This window comes from Triturus cristatus, chromosome 1_2, assembly GCF_964204655.1.
Source record: "Triturus cristatus chromosome 1_2, aTriCri1.1, whole genome shotgun sequence".
Classification (NCBI taxonomy): Eukaryota; Metazoa; Chordata; class Amphibia; order Caudata; family Salamandridae; genus Triturus; species Triturus cristatus.
In genome coordinates, this window is record NC_140580.1 from 963,213,829 (window position 1) to 963,232,553 (window position 18,725).

General features: G+C 44.5%; 1 protein-coding gene across 2 annotated transcripts in view; it reads left to right on the forward strand.

The window, feature by feature from the left end:
- LOC146868458 (uncharacterized) overlaps positions 1–18,725 on the forward strand; it is a 443,450-nt gene that overhangs the window by 139,745 nt on the left and 284,980 nt on the right. For both annotated transcript variants that reach the window (XM_085610211.1, XM_085610220.1), the window contains exon 2: positions 11,150–11,190. The gene's annotated coding sequence lies outside the window, so the exon portion shown is untranslated. The remainder of the gene's footprint in view (positions 1–11,149; positions 11,191–18,725) is intronic.

An 18,725-nucleotide genomic window follows, 5' to 3' on the forward strand; every position in this document is an offset into this window, starting at 1 on the left:
CATAGTCCTGTAATACATCAAATCACTTCCATATTTCACTATACTAATTCATCACTAATCCTTTGTGGGTTCTGCAGTAGCGAGTTTCTTGCCCAAAAAGCGCTTCGACATCTCGGCATGGGCAGTAAGCGCCATATAAATGCAATTACCAGACCATACAATATACCTACATGGTCTTGTCCGTTCCCTGCCCATTGTCATTGATGGGATTTGTTGTTCGACTACTGTGAAGCTTTCTCCTCATTTTTAGGGCACCACCCTTGGGTAGCCCCATTCACTTTGTGACATGTGACACAACCCTTGAGGTTATTGTAGTTTACTGGTGTTCATTGTGTATTACAGTGCTACAGTAAACAAGCTCTCCCTGCCCATGTACCCAAGCTCACTCTGTCGCTGGGACCAAACTCATCCCACCCTTGTGGCTGCCACTTTAACCCAGATCTCCCTTCCACAGTAAATCAGCTCTCCATGCCACAGTAACACAACTCTCTCTGCTACGGTAACATGCCTCTCCCTGCCACAAGAACACATATCTTACTACCTCAGTAACACTACTCTCCCTGATACAACTCAGTTTTCCCTTCCACATAAAAACAGCAGGCCCTGTCCCCATGACACAACTCTCCCTCACTCAGTAATACAGCTCTCTTTGCCACAGCTCTCAATGCCTCTGTAACCCAGGCCTCCCTGCCACAGTAACACAGCTTTCCCTATCACATTAACATGGCATTCCCTGTCATAATGACACAAATCTCCTTCCCACAGTAATGCAGTTCTCTTTGACACGGCTCTCCCTGCCACAGTAACATTGTGCAACTTACCACACTAACACAACTCTCCCTGCCACAGTAACACAACCCTCCCTGCCACAGTAACACAACTCTCCCTGCCACAGTAACACAACTCTCACTGCCACAGTAATACAACTCTCCCTGCTACAGTAATACAACTCTCCCTGCCACAGCTCTCCCAACCACAGTAACCCAGCTCATTTTTCTACAGGAATCTAGTTCTGTGTGCCATTGTTAGTAGGCTGACTGCCATACTATCCTGCAGCCCGTCACTCATTTCTCTTGTACTGTTGGGCCCTTTCCCACCTCATAGCTGTCCTTGCAGAAGCTCTGCTTTCAAGAAGACCTTCTATAGTCTTAAATCGTAGTTTGTGGTTTAAGACTGTGCGTAATTTACAAAAGCGTATAATAGTTTTCAGCCTGCAACCAGTTTATATGTAACAGTCCATGGTAACCATCTATGGATTCCTAATGCCCAACACAATATCTAACCTTTTTCAGTGTTTAGAAGCACAGCACATTTTGTGACATTGCACACTGGACACATTGAATTTCAGACAGCAAAACAGACTATTGAATGGTCATGTCTGCCCATACTAGAAGCCACAGCACAATACATCATTCACTTCAGTGTCTATGCTTGGCTAAGAATGGACAGCATAATATTTCTCCATACTCACTGCCCATTTCGGATGTGTAGAGGAAAAAGCCAATATCTAACTGTAATCTCACTCCCTTTTAATGTGTGTTGGAGAGTTAATTCCCCCGGAGGGCCAGAGCCACTGCCCTGCTCCATTTTCTCCCATCTAAACAAGCAAGATGCTCATAGCACTTATGATTGCAGCAACCAAAGCTGCTTGAGTTTCAGTTTGACCTGATCTCTTTGGATGCGCAGTAGTATGGTGCTTGGGTAGGAGAAGTGTGACACTTCATCGTTTTGCTTCTTCTCTGACAGGGATTAATTTCTACACCCTGTTTCCTGGCAATAACATAGCCTCCTTCTAATCATCCTTACTTGTGCAGATTGGAGAAGTGAGGCTAAGCTTTTTGCCTTCTAGTTGATCATATAGCCAGAAGAAAACTCCTTCCCATGTTGCAGGAAGTGTTCGCTGCAACTGGAGAGCACTGTGCTACTTCATCCAACCCCCATCCACTCTTTGTCCACCCTTTGCTCTGGATCATAGGCATTTTACCAAGACTTTAGAAACAGTTGACCAGATTGTGCTTCAAAAGGAGGAATTGTGATCACAATCAAATAACAAGCATTTGCAATGAAATAGGTCTCGCATTACTGAAAGTTTGAGCTATTGGCGTTTGGTGATAATAATGCAACGCCAATAACTCACATTTTCAGTAATGCAAGAGCTACTGCATTGCAAATTTTTTTTATATTTAGTTTTCTTAAAATAAATAAATAAATAGAAAAAAATACTATTTGCAGTGCAATAGCTCTTGTATTACTGAAAGTTTCACCTATTGGCATTGCGTTATTATAAGCAACGCCAATAGCTCAACCTTTCAGTGATGCAAGACCTATTGCATTGCAAATGCTTGTTATTTTTTAGCGCAACTGATAGTTCACTTATAATCAGTTCTGTGATCTGCATGGTACACGTTCTTTGCAGCAGGCACATTAATCTTCTGCGCTACTTTAGGATCAGTCATACAAAACTCCTATCTTTCTACAGCCGAATATTAATCACCGGAGTGCTCTTCACATTTTTATTGTTGCCTAAAAATTGCTCGACACACAAGGTACTCTGCAGCACATGCTTTTAAATTAAGTTATTTTTAAACACAGTGCCCCCCCCCCCCCCAAGCCTCCACTTTGAGGTCAGTGCCAGGTGCAGCTGGTCCCGTCTCTTACAACATTGACTTGGCCTCCATGGATGTAGAGTGATAGGGCAAGAGGCATATTCTAGCCCCCTTCTGTGAGAGGGTTCACCCTTTCATTGCTACAGCAGGATATCAAAACACTTTCCCAGAGACTCTGGTCAAATGGTGTTGATCAGCCAAGGAACGAATTACGGATAGGATAGAAGATAAATTTAGCACCATTTACAGAAATTCTGAACCACAACCCACCAACCTCTTCAGCCATACCTCCCCCACAAATGAGGAACACTACCAGGCTGCTAACCACCTAGGACCAGCTCACCACACAAGGCCCCACAGCCATCATGATGTCCACTCAGGAGCACCCTCTGACTTCTGCCCCACAACATCTTCAACCTAGGGAGCAAGATGATCAGCAGCATGCCCACTGCCATCTAACACCACAGCCAACTTCCCCAATTAATGGAATCACACAGAAGTCAAGCCTTTAATTAAGAAATCATCCGCCGACCCCAACAAACTCAAGAACTACCATTCTCTTCTCTCTGCTCCCTTTTCCAGCCAAAGTCCTCGAGAAGGCCATCAACCGGCAACTCACAGAACACCTGGAGAGCAACCATCTTCTCAATTTGGATTCCGCACCAACCACAGCACCATAACCGCCCTGATTGCAGCCACAGGAAACATCAGAACCCTCCTCAACAAAGGAAAAATGGCCTCCCTGATCATTGACCGCTCAGCAGCATTCAACACAGCATCACGCCACACCCTGATCAAAAGGCTTCACAACATTGGAATCCAAGGAGACGCCCTAAAGTGGATCACCTCCTTCCTTGCTGGCAGAACCCAGAGAATCTGCATTCCTCCCTTCACCTCAGAACCCAGGTACACCATCTGCGGCGTCCCTCAAGGTTTGTCCCTCAGCCCTACCCTGTTCAATCCCTACTCCAACACTACCCACCTCATCCTCTCCCTATCAGACGACCCCTCCACCACGCTGAACAATTTCCACAGGTGCATGATGAACATTGCTGACTGGATGAGAGGCTTCTGCCTACAACTTAACACAGACAAGACTGAAGTTCTAATTTTCTGGAACGCAACCACCCCTTGGAATGACACCTAGTGCCCCCCCGCCAAACCAGGACTCAATCACTCCGAGTGACCATGCCCGCAACCACGGCATCATCCTGGACAATAAGCTCACCATAAAAAGACAGATCAACACAATCTCATACCCCGGCTTCCTCACTTTTACATGCTTTGCAAGATTTTCAAGTACCTCCCCATCAACGTCAGACGCACTGTCATTCAAGCCCTTGTCACCAGCTGACTGGACTACGGCAATGCCCTGTACATAGGAATCATCTTGCACCTCAAGAGGCTGCAAACAATACAGAACTCAGTGGCCATACTCATCCTAGGCCTCCCTAAATGGACCCATGTCTCCCCCCACCTCAAGTAGCTCCACTGGCTCCCCATTCAGAAGAGGTGCCTGCTCAAGATGGTGATCCTCACCTTCAAAGCCCTTCACAACCAGGGACTAGCATACATCAACCACCAACTGAACTTCCACCTTCCCTCCAGACAGCTGCACTCCGCCTACCTCGGTTTTGCCCACACCCCACGCATCCGCCACAGCAACAATGGAGGACGCGCCTTCTACTACCTCACCACAAAGTCCTGGATCGTCCTCACACTTCACCTGCGGACCTCATCATTATCTGCTGGAATTCAGAAAAGGACTCAAGACCTGGATCTTTAACGTGGTCTCCTGCAGCAGTATTCTCAGCGCCTGGATACCCCCAAGGGTAATTAGCTGTGATATACAAATCCCTATTGATTCATTGCATGGGCACAGCACGAGATATGTGCGGGACATATGTCTCATGGGAAAGGGTGCCAACCACCATTTAATAGGCATAACGAGGAAGGAGGGCAGTCTTTTATACTAGGTGGGAGTTTTCAGTGGAGAAGTAGATCGTACTCCAGCTACATGAAAGGTCCCAGAGATCCGCCCCTAAATTGAAGGACAACGTCTAAGGGAAGTCTTTCTTCTTCCACACTTCTGATAAGGCATGGGACATGGTCGATGAGAGGGATGACCCAACAAGGCAAATGACACAACCAAGGATCCCCTTGCAACAAAATACAATCAATGTCAGAAATCGAGTCCATGAGAGAAGAGGGCAGAGACAACAAAGAACGGCCATAAAAAAGCACAAGTGACTACACTAGGCTGGTCCAGACACAACAGACATCGTTTGGCCAAGTCACGCAAAAGCTACGGGCCATGAATCTAAAATATATGCTCCTCTTTTTGGCCTAGTTTAAAGTATTCTTCTAAGACAAGCCTCTCTTCTTTGAATATAGGAACAGAGTAGGGGAGTGGGTGGAGGAGAGTTCCCCACGATACCGCACAGCATTGGGCCCAGGGGATGGGATAGACAGAGCTGGGAGCCCACACTGGCGGTCTGTCAACAACGTCCTGGCGAGAAGAAGGTGTTCCAGCTGGCGTCTTTCCGGTCGTGGACCTGCTAGAGGAGGTGATCACGGGTTCAGTCGCCTTCCGACAATCAAGCGGGCCGCGGTTCCCCCCAGGTGAGCTGCACCCACAGTTTACTGGAATCCACCAAAGAGCACCACCTGTACACAAGGGTATCCCCCATGTTTGTTTGATGTTTAGTCTTACTTCAATATGTTGGGTCGACAGATGCTTTCAGGTGGAAAGCATAGGGCGAGGGGGTTGGGTTGTTTTTGTTTGTTCTGGTTTCTTTTATCTCAGTTCATATTTGCTCAAGGCACACAGGAAAACCACTCTTTCTGCATTGTGACCCGCCCCCAACCTCCTAGTGCACACTCCCTCATTTCATGTGTCCAAGACTCAAAGTGCTCACCTGGAAAATCAGTGGGTTCTTAGATGAGATCAAAGGGGGTGCAGTTTTCTGATACGTTAAATGACTGACACCCTCAATCCTGGTTCTCCAAAAAACCCACCCGATGGGTATACTCTGTTCGCTCCTTGAGATATATGGCTACACAAGGGTCTTTCACGCTGGCTTTGCAAGGGGTGCAAGAGGACTGACAATTCTCCTGAACAAAACCTGCCCCTTGAACGTTACCAAATCCCTCCTGGACCTGCTCACTGGCCAATCTCAAAATCGTGCCTGTCTCAGCACTTAAGGAAACATGAAATTATAGGCGATGCAGTCACTCCCGGCACTGGTCTCTGAGCCAAGAAGCATGCATACATTCAATTACCGTTCTGTAAAGTTATGTCGGCCACTTATTTCCAGGATCATCTTTCTACTAATTTGTGTAGTTTCCAACCGGCCAAGAGGTCTAATGTTGTTGCAGTGGGATTGTGCCTCAAAATCTTTCATTTTGGCAGCCATCAGGTCCAGCACCTTCAATGCTTTCGATGTGTCTATCAAGACAGTCTGTTAAATTGTCGAGTCGGTGGTCATAACACCTAGCTTTTCCTCAACAGGCACTAGACCAACCTTCAGGTCGAGTAGCAGTGATTTGATGACATCCACAGACCGTGTGCTACAGAATCCACTTCACTGTCGCAATCCCTAACGTTTTTACGTCATTCAAACATTAGTGTACTTTGTTTCTGATCAATTTTACCCATATCTGGGGCTGTGGATGATTACGTACATCACTGTATGACACTACACAGCAAATAATGAAAGGGGGAGGAGCAATAAAATAGTAATCCTCAGAACGGAGCACTGTACTTAAGTGGCCTTCTTTCAGCTGTGCCAGGCCATCCCCTAACCTTTATATGTTTTATTTACACATTGCTTCGAATGAGAGTACACATGACAGAAACGGAAACTCGGATTAGCAGGTGCACAGCTTTCTCAAGAGAACAAAAGAGGACCTTGAAAAAGATAAAAGAAATGTAAACTATCAGATGCTGAGCTGGTCATTTATTAAGCCCTTCTTAGAAGTAACAAACATGAGAATGAGGCTGAATATGTTAGAAGTGAAAAGGCTGACTAAAGCTCTGAGTGACATGGGCACAAAACAAACAAGCATTGGCATAGCCAATAGGTCTCGCCTTTGGGACCTTATAAGTGTTTAGTTATCCAGCACAATATCCTTGGTGCAACATCAAGTGTTGCATGGCGAAACACTTATAAGGTCCCAAAGGTGAGACCTATTGGCTATGCCAATGCTTGTTGGTTTTGTGCCCATGTCACTCAGAGCTTTGTAGCCCCCACGGTTTGTAAGCAAGACTCATTTGTCTGCGCACCTCAAGAATGACAAACAAAAAAACAGTCACTGGGATCAGAGTCCTCTGCAGCCTTTGGTCCCCCCAAAATCAGACTTCTGCTCAGGGTCATGTTTGGCTTTTAATCCTAAGGAAGAGACCTAAATTCTTTGCAGACACCAATATCATTAATCACTCTGGGCTAATTCCAAAATATTCTGTGCAGCGTGGTAAACTGTATTTAAAGTAGAGATTAACATAATAAAAGACACTATCAATAACTTTGCATCAGATACTATCCCCTGTGTAGGTGGAGTGAATGCCTCGGAGTCAGAGGACTATGCCAGACAGGGGAGGTGGTTGGACAACCAGAGCTACCAATAAAGAGTTGGCTAAATTTCCTTTACTTGGCCATAGCCAAATTACGATATTAATGTTAAAATCCATAAACATACTATTTCAATAACAGCTAGAAATAATTAGCTTGAAATATGACTCTGCATATTGCTTGCTATAGATATGAAAATAAAGCATAAACATTTAATATATATACTATATGGAAATATATTTTGCAAAGTCCCATGTGGAAATCAATCAATGCCCCCCAGGGGTAAGCAATTACTTTGGAACATTTCTTTCAGTGTCCTCTGTCACCCTGAAGGCACACATCTCTACAGTCCTGTGTGAATGCCCTCAGAGAGTTTCTTGGGCGAGGATGTGTGAAATGGAACCAGTAAAGCAGGATTGCCACGGCAGCAAACTTGCACTAGGCCTATACTTTGCTTTTGATAGTAGATTGAGCAAAACTGGCAATCTGCGACTCAAAGGCTTGCTCTCACTCAAGTCCAGCACTGTTAATCGAGGAGCACTGACAAGGCTGATGCCCGGCATCTTAAAAACACTAGAATAAGAGCATGCTTCCTAAATTAAAGAAGGGTCAAGAAGTAGAGATATTCAAAGAAAATTCTTTACCAAAGTCACATCACTTAGAATGATAAACGGAAAGTTAAGTTTCAGATGTGTAAATCATACTTGAATACGGTCTGATCAGTTGTGCCCGTGAATACGATGCCCTTGCAGATTGGACCCAACTCAAAGGCAAACCAAGTAAGTCACTGTGACCCTCTGCTAAAAGGGTAGGCCTAAAAATAAACTCGCACCTAGAACACTCATTTGTCCAAACTGCAGGGGAGACACGAACAGTGATGGCGTTTGTTTCAACAAATCTCAGGTGTGCGAGAAATAGACGTGGTAGACGCGCAAATAATTACAAAATTAAAAGCAGATTAAGAGATTGGGGACTTTCAGGCATTTACAAATTTAACGTACTAAATTGGTTCAAAGGGGAATTCTTATTAGCGGTAAAATAATTGCAGATTTTAAAGGGGATTCAAATATATGCAAGTGTCAGAAAAGGAAACATGACGTAAATACATAACCCTCACGTTAAAAAAATTATCTGTGTACCATCCGCGTATGAAAAAAATTCTAAGACCGAAGAACTAACTTAAAACCGGAGACTCCATGAGGTTAGCCAGCGTGAAGATGTAAACATAGTAGAGTAGAGCATTGCAGAACCCCAGAGTTAACGAATTTGGCAGAACAGAAACAATTAATTGAACCCGCCAGCATAAGGCTCGGGAAAAAAAACACAAGCATTGGCATAGCCAATAGGTCTCGCCTACTGGTACCTTATAAGTGTTTAGCCATGCAACAGTTGCATAACTAAATACTTATAAGGTCCCAAAAGCAAGACCTATTGGCTATGCCAAGCGGCCCTGCGGCCGTGAAAGTGATCGCGATCAAAACATCAAAGCGGCCGCTAAAGTGAAAGTAATCGCGGTAAAGCGCGCGCCCCCGCGCACATGCACTGTAGCTCTAGGCTGGCCTGGTAGCACTTTTTGGAGCCCTCTCAATAAGTCTCGCCAGACCAGCGCATGCGCTGGGTCAGGCGAGACCTAAAAAACGTGCTTCACCTCAAACAAGGCCTGATGTAGTAAACTCTTAGAGCGCAGGCAATCTGCAGTCTGCCGCCTAGTATCTGATAAACCACAGGTGTACAAGGGACAAAAACACAAATGCGGTCCAAGGCAATTCAGGGAACTGAGGTCTAAAATGTCAACCGCCAAAATTCCCAACCACTGATGAAACACAATGAATTGACAAAGGAGGTAATGACCATTTTCATCCTAGGGTTACCAACATATGATGCGCCATATCGAAGGATGCAACACAATCTAATGCTTTTTTAAATTACTATGGACGTTTTTAAGTCTCTTTCTACATCACTGTTTAGCTGTCTATTGTCAAAGACCTAATGCCAACAATACCTATACTGCGGTAAAAAAGGGGGTGGTGATGGACAGAGCATCAGAACCAATCAAACACTCACACCCAGTCAACAGATCTGGGTTTGATCCATCACCGTTCTTTAGCCCACTCTGCCACCCCAGTTCAGACATGGCCATATGCATATCAGTCTGACCCTGTGCCTCATGGGAACAGTCCAGCCCGAACTGCCAAGCCATGCCTTCCCTGGACCGGAAACAAGCTTCCTAGGACCGGTTTCTAGCATTTCAGCCGTCTTCAGCCAGGCTTGCTTGAATCCAGTGGCAAAGTGAGCAAGGGACTCACGTCTGAGCATACCCTGCCAACTTATGGCGAACAAAGCGGTACAAAAGGGGGTGGTGATGGACAGAGCATCAGAACCAATCAAACACTCACACCCAGTCAACAGATCTGGGTTAGATGGGTGGGTGTGGTGTCACACACACAACCACAACCACACACACAACCACCACCACACATACAACCACACAACCACACACACAACCACAAACACACACAAACACACACAACCACAAACACACACAACCACAAACACACAACCAAAAACACACACAACCACACACACAACCACACATGCAACCACACACACAACCACACACAACCACACACACAAACACAACCACACCCACCACACACACACAACCACACACACAACCACACACACAACCCCACACACAACCCCACACACAACCCCACACAACCACCCACACAACCACACACACACACACCCAACCACACACACACACCCAACCACACAACCACACACACACACACAACCACACACACACCCAACCACACGCACACAACCACACGCACACAACCACACACACACAACCACACACACACACACACACACACACAACCACACACAACCACACACCCAACCACACCCACAACCACCCACACCCACAACCACCCACACCCACAACCACCCACACAACCACCCACACACACAACCATACACACCCACAACCACACACACACACAACCCCACACACACAACCACACACAACCACACACATACCCAACCACACCCAACCACACACACAACCACAACCACACCCACAACCACCCACAACCACCCACAACCACACCCAACCACACCCACAACCACACCCACAACCACACCCACAACCACACCCACAACCACACACCCAACCACACACCCAACCACACACCCAACCACACACCCAACCACACACCCCCAACCACACACCCCCAACCACACACCCCCAACCACACACCCCCAACCACACACCCCCAACCACACACACCCAACCACACACACCCAACCACACACACCCAACCACACACACCCAACCACACACACCCAACCACACACACACCCAACCACACACACACACACAACCACACACACACACACAACCACACACACACAACCACACACACACAACCACACACACAACCACACACACACACAACCAAACACACACACAACCAAACACACAACCACACAACCACACAACCACACACACAACCACACCAAGCATTGGCATAGCCAATAGGTCTCACCTTTGGGACCTTATAAGTGTTCAGCCACGCAACAGTTGATGTGATTGCACCAAGGATATTGTGCTGCATAACTAAATACTTAGAAGGTCCCAAAAGCGAGACCTATTGGCTATGCCAATGCTTGTTTTATTTATCGCTCATGTTTTTGGTGCGGTGTGTTTTCGTGCTTTGCGAGCAAAACGTGCTCAGCTGACTGCATTAACAGTTGTAGTGTAAATTTGTTTAATTATATGTTTTTGAGCCCACAGAGCTTTTATTTTAGTAGCACCGGCGTCTGTTGGCCAGGCTTCAGGTTTCATATGCATCAGTTTTATTTAAATTTTTTAATGTTTGTGCCCCTGTTTCCTCACCAGTGCATTCTTCTGTCATCCTTTGTTTGTTTCTTCCTTTACTTACGCCGTCCCATTTCTGTTTCTAGCTCCTGGCGGTGCGAGGCATCTGACGCAGGACTGGTTTCAGGTAAGTGATTTATATTCTTTTTTGCTTTCTGTCCACCTCTCTCTCACACCACTCCTTTTCATCATTTCTAAACTCTATGTACAATTACAGTCTGACGCTGTCGACTCCCAAATCTGCCTATTGGGTGCAGCAATCAACATTCACCTCTGGGACGTTGTCTTCGACAAAAGTGGATGTAGGATTGCCATCTCCAATTAAATGTTGGCAAACCTGATTCACTCCTTCTAGGGAAAGGAAAGGTGTCCCAGCTTCAACCCTTCTGATCTTCTTCTTTTTTTTATTTGATTTTTTATAATAACCCTTGCACTGCAATTCACAACTAAATACCTAACTTGAGCATCATTTTTTATCCTGCCCTCAAGTTGCTGCCCCGGGTTGTGGCAGCATGTCTCTGCCTTTTTTCAGTTAAAACCTACTTTCCATCTCATCCCAGGTAATATGCGCAGCTGCTAGTGGGGGTATTTATCACTCTATATGTAGGGCAACCCATTGAATGTTACAGGAACTCCTAAGTGCTCAACACAAATCTATACGTTTGTTATTGAGCCAAAAAACTGAACCACACGTACAAATGAAGAGGTAATTTCACTGGTTGCCAGTAGTTGCTAAAGTGAAATTTTAGATATTGTGTCACTTACTTAAAGCCCTTTGATACAACACAGGTAAGACGTTTAGCCAAGTAGTAGTTACAAGAGGTTTTATTTCACAAAGAATATTACAACAAAGAAAGGAGCAACAAGGATATAGTGCTGCAACATAGATATGGTGTGCTTGGTCTCCTCTAGCTAGTTTTCAATCTGCCACCCACTCCATATCCAGTCCAACATTATCCTTCTAACGGTTCATCACCATGTTCCATATTCAACACTCCAGCACTTCTCACAGTCTCACTCGCATCAAAGCCAACACTGCACCCCCCAACAACCCAAACTATATAAATGGAAAGTCCTAATGACACAATCTAAGATAAAAACATATTCCCTATACTTCGCTGGCAATACTTTGCTTCCCGTACTCCATTTCATCACTACCTTTCGGAGATGTGGCACAAAAGATCATCAACATCACTTGCAGCAACTCTTCTTGGTAAAACACACCCATCACTTGGACAACTTAGTTTGTTGACTGCAAATAAGCTCAAATCCAATTACTGCTTTGAACAAGGATCCTGCAAGTCAGGAAAGGCATTCCCTGCTGCTTCTCTTCCCACTGCTGTTGATGTGACCCACTGAAAATCCACACTCATTTCAAGTCCACACATTTCCCCCTTCTTCTCTCACAGCACCATTCAATGTTTCTATTTCTTGACAGGGTCTAAACCACTTTGAGAGAAACTTTCACACCGTAGGTAACTTTTCAGTAACAAGCTGGGCCACGCTACAGAAAAAACGTACCCCTTTCCATTCCATACATTGTCCTCTGCTTATACTCATCCACTCCATGACTTACCTCTTTACATATTGATTCTGCTGGTATTCCTAACCCACCAGAGCTCCCAGACATCCCTTTCAACCATGAAGGGGCCAAATCTGTCTTTGTATTAGTTTCAGTAATGCAAGAGAGTAGGCTTGCCTGCAGAGCTCTTCTCAAATTGAATTCCCTGCTAGCTTCTATTGCATAGCTTCCTGGATGACATTGTTAAAGTGTTCTACCTGTCCATTAGCCTTAGGGTGACATACTGCAATTCTTCCTTGATCAGTGCGATACCTCGTGATAAGCTGGAAACTTGGAACTCGTCAATTGAGAACTGTTAGCCGAAACCCAGAATTCTCAGAGACCTTCCCTGCATAAAACATCCTCCACAAAATGTATTCACCACATCTTTGTTCATGTTTCAACAACTTCACCTCCATCCACTTAGTGCAATTGTGTACTAACGCTAGAGCATACGTTTCATTCCTGTAAGGCCCTAACACATCTATCCCTAGTTTCCTTCTCTGCCCATCAGTAAGTCCAATGGGAACTGGGTTTGGTCCCACAAGGTTTGGTGGATTCATCACTTCTGCTACAAAGCTAACATTGTCTTCCCCTCCTTTCTGCCATCTCATCTAGCCTCTACTACCAGAAGTACTCACAGACCTGCCGTTTGTTGGAAGTTATTCATGTGCCATTGATGTCCCTAGTTATTCTTTTTAACTCAAATGGTCAAACATTTTCTCTCCACTCATGAGGATCCCATTCTCCCTAGCCAGTTCCCCTTGAATCCTGACAAAGGACTTAATCTTGCCTACAGCTTCAGTTCCTCTGGCAAAACTTAAAAAGAGTTATTTCTTGACCTTTCCCAGAGCAAGATCAATTGAAGGACCACAAGCCCATTTCTCCTCTGCACAAGCCTCGTTGGACTTGGGCTTGTTTGAAATAATGACATCTGTACACAAAAAAGCCCTTACTCTCTTCACCATGTTCCTGACAAGTGTAGAAGAGATATGCACTCGGCATACTGAATTCACTTTCCTGATACATGCTCAATTTCAAACTGATAGGACTTTAGTCTGGCTGCCAACCTGGCTAATTTAGTATTCATAGCTCTCTCTCCCCCACCCACACAAGCACCTTTACCGTAGGCGTGTGATTCGACTTGAGAACAAGTTTGGTTCCTCACAAAAACATACAAAAATGCTTTCCAGGCAGGTGCATGAAATAAGTTCTGTCAATAACGGTAATTTATCTTCACTTCAAGTATTGATCTTGGTTCATAAGCCACAATCCACTCTTTCTGGTCGTCCTGCTGTTGCAAAACCACACTCGGACCACACCTGCTTTCATCCATCGCACTGCTTTCCCAAAGCAAATGTCTTCAAACAGGGAGCATGGCCAATGTTGACCTCGAGTGAAACACGTTTCTTCCTGCTTTGCTCCCCTAGCAAACTTGGAGTCCTTATTAAGTAAAGATTTTAAGAGCTCCACCTTTCAAGAGTAGTCCTTCATGAACTTCACGTAGAATTCTGTATGTCCCAGGAAGGATGTTAGTTGATCCTTGTACGTAGGTTCACTGCTTCCAGGTTGACTTTGACATGGAAGTCTTTGGGTTTTGAATCAATCTTTAAGAAATAGTATGATTCACACCTAGGGTGGCCAACTGGCATGGGTGCAAATTCAGGAAGGTGAGTGTAAAAATTCAGGACAAAGTGTCAAAAATCAGGACAAAAATTCAGGACAGAAGGTCGAAATTCAGGGCAAAGGGTATGTTTTACAGAAACATCAGAGGAGGTCGCGCAATAGTATATAAGAAAGTAAATAGACACCAGAGTTAAGTTGGCATGTTTATAGTGGCATAATAATTGCAGGCTGGCAAAGAACACAGAAGTCTTTGCCATTAGCCCTTTTGTCTATTTCAAAATGCAGTACTCTGGGAACCCCATAGCATGGTTCTTGTTTCAGCTGCACTTAAGTTGATCTTAGTTTATTCTTTATTCATCCTTCTGAACACTGGACAGAATTTTGCAATGTTACTGTCAAGTATGTGAGCGAGAACACTTCTGATAAGCGGGTCTCGGAAAGCTCATGGATTCAACCAGAGTTTCAAGGTGTTTTCAAAAGTAGAATATAGGCACCGACACACCACTTGCTGTAACTGCAGCATGGCCCATTGTCAATCTGTCTGAGAGAATCGGCCACAAGCAGAATGATAATGGGGCTAATTGACAATCTGCGAGGGCTGGGAGAGGCTGTGGAAGCCTCTTCACTTCATAGAAATGCGAGCTGGTCCCCAACAGTGAGGCTTCTCACAGGGGGCATAGAGATTCCTGGAAACCCCAGAACTATGGACAAAAGGCGTCCGTGAAAAGAATTATGACGGACAACGGACTTGGTAATTTAATGACGGACAGTCCATTAAATGGTTGGTCACCCTACTCAAACCTGAATTGACATTTTTCAAGCTTTAAAGTTGGGCCCTTGTTCAACAAAGCTTGGAGAACCCTTTCCGCTATCATGTCATGGGGTTCCATGTCCCTGCCAAAAACAAGGATGTTTCTCTGTTAGGTGATTGCACCTTCGCCCCCTCTAGTGTCTCTTTCATAATGTTTTGTTAGACTGAGGCAGCCCTCATGAGACTGAAAGGCTTCTGCTGATATTAGTGCATACCTTCTGTCACGAATCACTGTCAACTGCCTGCACCCCTCTTAAGAGACCACCTGAGGATAGGCTCTGGCAAGGTCCAGGGTACAAAACACAGCTGCACATGCAAAGTAGAAACCATCTTATGCATTCTAGGAATAGGGTAGCGATCTATCAAGGTTGCTTTATTTAGACTGCAAAGATCTGTACCTAGTTGCAGGTCTCTAGAACTCATAAAAGAAAGAATTTCTCGTACAACCCAAGTGGACAATTTAGTTGGTCCAGTAACGTCTTTGGAGCAAAACTCCTCCAGAATACCTTTCAACTTACTTCAGTAGAATAAATAAATTCAGCTACATAAACTATTGGGGTCAGTCCTTGGATCTAGCTTGATCCCCATCTTCGCTTGGTGTGACGGGCAAAGTAGTATTACCCATTTCTACCATGTAGATCTTCCCCTATGTCCTAAACTCTTTGAAATGCATATCACATGAGAAATAGGAAAATATGTAGTGTTCACATAATTGAACTCAACAGCACAATTCCACAACACACCACATACATCCAATCCACACCACAGAATTCCACATCATGCCACAAAATTCAACAGCACACCACATAATTAAACTTCACTACATAACACTCCACAACACAAAATACCATTCCACATAATTACACTCCATGGCACACTATCCCACTCTACATAATTCCAGTACTTTCGATACCACATAATTACTATCCACATAATTCCACTACACAAATCCACTCCACACCACATAAAGTATGCCACACAATTCCACTGCTAAGAATTTCAGTCCAACCCACATAACTCCACTTCACACCACATACATCCCCTCCAGAACACATGGGCCAAAATAATTGTCATTTACAACGCCAATAGCTCTAACTCTTGCAAAAGCAAAACCTATTGGCTTTGCTAATTCTTGATAAATGTTTGTCACTCTACTAGGTTATGTTTTCTTTGCCATCCATTTGATTAGTTCATCCGTATCCTTCCATTGCTTACATTCAGTGAACTACTTTTTTTACCATTCCATGCGAGTGCATGTGTTTTCCTGCTCTTTCCCTCGTTTTGTCTCCACTCAAATCTCTGTGCTCTCTGTGTTGCATGAACCCCAAGGGCTCACAATCTCATCCATTGCTCCCCCACTCACCTCATCCTTCGAATTATTCTTATTTTAGAAAACGCCACCCATGTCCTCTGTTGCTTCTTCCCTCGCTCCCATCGCTCACCAGTGCTTACATCAACTGCTTCCCTTTGCATCCCTCCCTGTCTTTATTTTTTTTTAAATAACTTTTTATTGATTATATGCAATTTGCTGCCAGGCTGCTCATTTCCCCAAAAACGTGCTTTGCCACACTTTTTTATCCTTTTTTTAATTCACTGCACCAAGACGGGAATCCGTTCTCATGGAATGGTAAATTAAAACGAAATATTAAATGGCTATCAAATCATGACTCATACAAGTGCATACTCGATAACACAGGCAGGCTTATGTGTCATCACATAGTGTTTTTTGTGGTGATGCTTCACTGCATCAAAAGATTTTTTTTTTAATTTCTTTTTGCTGATGCTGTACCTAACTCAAATGAACTATGCATGTGAATATTTGACTTTTGTGTGACTATCAGATTAAAATGGAACTCCAAGGCAATTGAGAGCAAATGTCATAGTGGGTAGTCTGCAGCGCCCTCAAATCTTCGAGACCTTGTTATTTGGGTGTGAAGTTTGACCTAGGTGGGCTGTCACGATGCCATGCAAGGATTCAAGGGGGAGGAGCAAGAACTCTTTTTGTAATCCTTGCAGGGGAATGGTTGGTCTCCACAGGTCAGTTTATCCTCATTTTATAAAATATTTTGGGAAGCTGTAGTCAGGGGACGCAGGTCCATGGAGGGCAGAACCCTCTGCATGGTGTAATGAATGTTATTTTACAGTTGTGGATCCTTTAAATATTTGAGGGCCTGAGGACGCGAGGGAGCTGAACCTTGAATGACCAAAAATATCCGATGATTCGATTAAAGAGCGCTTCGGGTCACTTAAGAACAGTGTGAAATACTGGCTGGAATGACACTTGTTGTTAGAAAAAAACCATCAAACATCAGAAACTTAAAATGAAACATATTACTATTTTTCTTAATAACTGAATCGAGCTGTTTCGACTGAGTCTCAACTGAGGATCCCCGATGTACAGTTTATTGAATAACTGTTCTCAACTGCGGAATAGCTGTTATTTCCGACCATGCATAAACCTTGTACATCAGGACCACTTTTTAAATTTATTTTTCACAAGTTACCACTTTGGGAATTTGTTTGAGAGCAACAAAAAAAAGAATGCAGAGCTGGCCATAAAAAAATTGCCAACCTGCTCGGCATTCAGTTGTGAGCAGTTTTGTCAAAGACATCTCCACAGGGAGTAATCTTCCTCCTCTGAGGGCGGTGGTTGAGGAAAGCAAGGCGAGTGCCTACCACAAACCTAGCAGAACCACAACTTCGCTGAACTCCAAATCCCTTGGATTCAACATGGACACAAACTTCACCTTCAATGAACACATTGCTAAGAAAACAGACAACCTACTGCCACCTTTCTCCATTGCAGAAACTTAATTTCTTCCTTCCAAAACTCACTTCAGAACTGATGTTAAAGGCCTCGCATTATTGCATCTGGATGGTGGCTTTGACCGGCTCCATAACCTCCAAGACTCCACAATGGCACATTGAGGGCATCATACACACCCCAGCACAACTCATCCAGGCTCTAAATAAATATGACCAATTCACCCCCATCCTAATGGAACTCAAATGGCTCCCTTTGCCGCCCCTGCTGCTCTCAGCACACTGCTGCCAGGAGGCTAGCAACTGGACACAAAGAAATGTAAAGAAGTTAAGTTAAAAAATTAAATTAAAAAAACACCAAGGCAACAAGACTTCTCCATCTATACACTGAACATCTGAAACACCACCTCTGTGTAGAATTCAAGACAACCTCAGCCCTGCTCCAAGTTAGGAAAGATGCATCTCTTTAAAGAACACTCTGTCATAATGCAGTAACAGTACACTTCTACTCCCAGAATCCAGCTAACCCTTCAATCACTTTTTGCCTATATCTTTTCCTTTGGTCCTGTACTGTGTTCCACTGCCTTCTGGGTAGATTTACACTATACAAATAGCACATGCATGCATATCTACGTACCTACATATATACACCCTCCTGGCAGGCCGCCCGCCCATCTGGGTTTGTAATATTGCCACAGCATTCTAATCTAACATGAACAAAGCCCCTGTGTGGATTTTCGGTGTTCATAGTCACCACTTTTGAGGAACATGGTTCTGCTCCACGCTCTTTAGTGTTCTCTCTCTGGGTAACAGTGTGCCAGAAATTCTCTTATCAAACGGGGTCCTCTCATCTCTAGCATAGTTCTCTAATGGGAGATTTGATGACCGCTCTTGAAGGTAC